This window comes from Rosa chinensis, chromosome 1 (genome assembly GCF_002994745.2).
Source record: "Rosa chinensis cultivar Old Blush chromosome 1, RchiOBHm-V2, whole genome shotgun sequence".
Lineage (NCBI taxonomy): Eukaryota > Viridiplantae > Streptophyta > Magnoliopsida > Rosales > Rosaceae > Rosa > Rosa chinensis.
Window position 1 is genome coordinate 16,839,875 of NC_037088.1, and position 4,744 is coordinate 16,844,618.

The window sequence follows — 4,744 nt, forward strand, 5'->3', positions numbered from 1 at the left end:
TTGTCAAGTCCAATTGACGGAAGATGATGATCCGGGGAGTGAGCCCATTGTCAAATGATATGTGCTAGAAGTGTAGCATCAGCAGCATTTACAGGTGAACAATGGCACAACACGTGACCAGCGTGTTTGCGTGTCAACCAATATCATGAGATATTTAAACGTCCGCAAGTTGGTTGAACTAGTCCACAGAATCCCCATGGATTCTATGTAAGAACATAATGAGTATTTTCATATCCTTTGCATAGGACGGTCTCAGTCCTAATTTCCCTAAGGAACGGGCTTTGTAAAACGAGCGAGAGGCTTTAAAAGCAACCAATGAGAATTTTGATTAGGCCTGAGCGTCTGAAACGCTATTTGAAGCAAGTTGATGATTGCAGCATCAACTGGGGCGCCATCACCATGTTGGACGCCATCCATGGCATCATAGATAGGGACTATTCCAGCCCTAGGCTGGTGGTGGATGGAGGCGGTGCCCTAGGCAGCAGCGTCGGTCACACTTAATCCATGAATCAACTTTTGATTCATGCTTCATTTCGCTCGAGAGAAAAGATGTCCATATGAAGTCTTTAGTAGACGGATCATCATATCATGACCAGGATGACCTATCATGTCGTGACAAAGCCAATATGTGTCTAAATCCAAGAGATCTGCTCTCATAACTTCATTTGATTAATAACTCAAATAGTGACATAGGGTCCACTAGAGAGACACATAAACTTCTCTAAGATGCGCCTTTGTTCGTAATCATTAGAGGTATTGCAAAGGAACTCATTACCGTTCTCTACATGCAGTTTCACATGAAATTTGTTGACTATAGGGTACGATTTTCCCTAAGAGCGTAGAGAGTTTTTGTGACAGTAATCAAGGTACCATTTGGCAAGTGAAACTTGGGCTATTCCATGTCCTTGAATTAATATCGATGGCCCAGCCATCGTAGTCACAAAGTAATATGCTCAGAATCAAAATTGAGTCATAATGAAAAGAACTCAAAATTTTATTCATAAGCCAAGGAAGTTACATCATTGTCTCTTTGACTAGAGAAAATTTAATCCAAAATGCTAGCTAATGCAAAACAATGGTAGTCATCTAACTTCTTTCGGTAATTCCAAAATAAATGTGACCAGATGAGTAGAGAGATGTCGGTGGAGTAAGGCTCGCTTAAGTACTACTAATCTTAGAAACTTCCTAGACATCACACTCACTTTGGGTGAGCCTACTTTGAAGAAAAACTAAAGCATTGACATTTACTACAAAAATATATGGCAATTGCCTATTACATCTCTTGGAAAAATAAAGACATAAACAGAATTGGCGATCTATTAATCCCAGCCAGATTTGTAGTCTTCAACCCTTTACTCTAGATCATCTTCTTGATCTTCTTGTTCTACATAATGAGCTTCTCTTGCTTCACAATATGCTTTGTAGCCGGTGACAATTTCTCCACGAGCTCTACAAATGTGTGCCCAATGACCAAATACTCCACATCGGGAATATACATCTCTTTGCTCAGACTCCATTGATTGAGGCGCTTTGAAAGCGTCATTTAGATGGCTCTTAGTGTTGTTAGTGTTGGTGGCGCCACCAACATGGCCAGAGGCGTTGCCTCCCTCTCTCTTTCCACGTTTACCTCTTTGGTTCCGTGTTCGCCTATTTTGGCGGTTACCTTCCCAAGTAGAGAGATTATATGGACCAGAACGTCTAGAAATATCCCTAAAATTAGGGTTTCGCTCTTGGCACCCTCTCTTAGGGGCGTGACTATAATTGGATTTTGGAATATGCTCTGTTTCCACAGATCTCGAATTATAGTTCTTCACAAGGATGTTGTCATGCTTTTCAACAACATTCATAGCTCCAATAAGCTCATGAAACATTGTGATCCGTCCTGCAGTAACATCGATTCGATAGTTCTTAGCAACCATCAATGCAGAGACGGGGAAGGTAGAGAGTCTTCTCAATCAACATCGCATTTGTGATCTCTTTACCACAGAATTCCATTAAGGATTTAATGCGAAGTGCTTCCGAGTTGTAGTCAAGAACTGACTTGAAATCACAGAAGCGGAGACTATGCCACCTCACTTCTAGGTCAGGAAGTAGGGAGTCACGAACGTTGCCAAATCTTTCTTCGAGTGAAACCCACAGCCTTCTGGGATCTTCTTCATTCATACACTCATACTGGAGCGAATCATCCATATGACGAGTCATTAGGATAATGGCTTTCACCTTATTTGCCTCTAAGGCTGCTCTAGCTTCCAAAGCTTGAGCTTGCTCAATAGTTAGCACGTCCTGGCTAGGCTTGAGAATCGTATCCAGGATTCCATCGGCCTTGAGATGCTGGCGGACATCACGAACCCACCTTTGATATTCAGAGCCAGTTGTTCCCAATGGAACGAACTGCAATTTGTTCAGGTTATTCATCCTAAAAGAGAACAAGAATTTAGGGTCAGTTTAGTGTAAAAGGCTACTACGAAAACATATAATATTTCTTAGCGTAGTTGTTCCCAAGAATTTAGGAATTTCTGAGCGTAATTGCTTCCAAGAAATTCAATTCCAAGAGGTATTGGATTAGATCGAAACAACGATGTCTGTGGTCGATCATTTTCTTCTCAACAAACTCTAAATTTGGAGGACACTACAAGCTCCAAGCTTGGAGTGAGCACGAACCCCATAGTTCGGCTATTGGTCTCCCCTATGAAGAAGAAAGGGGGGTAGAAAAAGGGAGGTTGCAAGTCCCCGATAAAAAGAAGAGAAATTGAATTTAAAAACTCTAAAAATAATGGGAACTTTTAGAAAAGAATACCTCAAAATTGGTCGCCTGAAAATTTGGTCAGAAAAGTCGCAGGAAAATGGCCGGAAAAATAGCAGGAAAATTGGCCTGAAAAGTCGACGGAAAAAGGTTGACTAGCTGTGTTGACCGATCTGTTGACGTGGTACTGGTTACTGAAGTGGCAGGCTAACTGGGTGCTGACTGGAGGTTGACTCAGATGCAGACGCAAGGCTGACGTAAGTTGGCTTCAAGCTGCTAGGCTTGTGGGCTTCTGACTTTGGGCCGATCTCCTGCTGTGCTTTCTGGGCCTAGGGTTTCTTCTAGGCTGGTTGCTTCTGGGCTGGACCTATATCCGCAGGTTGGAGCAGAGGTTGAGAGGCAGGAGGAGGTTTAGGGAGGCAGTGACTTCTGATGGCCGGTTCAGGTAACTTCAGGCCGGTTCTGGGGATGGGTTTTCCGGTTCCGGGGGTCTAGGTCAAGGAGCTTCTGGTGATGGAGTATGGTTGTCAGAGGCTGGGAGAAAAGCTTTGAGTCGGGCAGGAAGACTTTCGTTGCTTCTGGAGGCCGGTTCGGGGTTGTTCCGGCCGGTTCTAGGGGCAGCGCCACCGGTTCTGGGCTCCTGGAGGTGAGAGCTTCAAGGTGGGCGGCATAGATTTCTGGGATTTGAAGGCTACGAATTTAGGGTTTCAGGGTTAGGGCTTCGTGCTGATAACGTGTTTTAGGGAATCAGAAATTGAGAGAAAATCGCTGTGTATACTCATTGATAATAGGGGCCTCTTTATATAGAGGATTACAATACATAGAGTCTGAATCATACAAATTAAGAAAGATAATCTCTAGATTCTTCTAATTAAACCCTATTACCACTAGGTCAAGTAACCTAGAGTTTGGGCCAGACACAAATAGGGATTTACTTGAACATAGTTGATATTTTTTTCATCACCTAATTAAATTCATTAATGTAATTGATTCACCCCCTAACATATAAAATGAAATATAAAAGGGTAAAGTTGGTGTTGCAATAGTATGATGTGACAAGATATATTATGTGGAATTAAAAAAAAATAAAACATTTGCTTACATGACCTAGAATTTGATGTCACAAATCTTAAGCTTGATTGAAGCCCTATATCATTGCCCGTCCACTGAATATAACGTACACAATATTTGCCCAAAATCACCCACCCATGTAATCGTCGGATCTTCCACCTTCGAATTTTCGATCTTCCACCTCTCCCTCGCCCTCTCCGCCTTCTCTCCCGTCGACAACTACGTCTTCGACTACAGCTCCACTGTGGACTCCACCTTCGACGATGGCCGCCGCTTCGTTCTGGACTCGTCCACTTCAGCTCGCTTAATTTCACTCCGAAACTAAAACCCCAATCCTAATTCCCCCCAAATTTACCAAACCGCTAAGGTTTTCCGGTGGCCGTTCTAGTATGAGTTCCAGATCCGCGACCTGGGCACCCACATGGTACGACTCCATTTCCGGAGCATCAATTCTTGTAATTTTGATTGGAATAGTGCTCAGTTTCATGTCTTGGTCAATGGGTTTGTGGTTCTGAAAGTCAGTAACTTTGGATTTGAGGGTGTATTAGGTCCAATGGTTAGGGAGTACTTGATTTGGGTCAGTACAGAAAAGCTTGTAATTCGATTTTTCTTGATCAAAATTCAAGCTTTGCATTTGTGAATGCGATTGAGGTCGTTCTGCACCTAAGGACCTTGTTGCTAATACTGCAATGTATGTGAGTGATGGGAAAGTTGTGGGTTTCAATGGGTTGGCTAAGCAAGCTCTTCACGTTGTGCATAGGGTCAATGTGGGAGGTCATAAAGTGACGCCCTTTAATGATATTCTGTGGAGGACTTGGATTACTGATTTAAATAGCTAAAATGGGTCTGGTTTTGTTTTAATTGTTTATGTATCTGAAAGTGGATTACTGGGAATACAAGTGGTGGCTGAATTGCTTCTAGGGTAGCGTT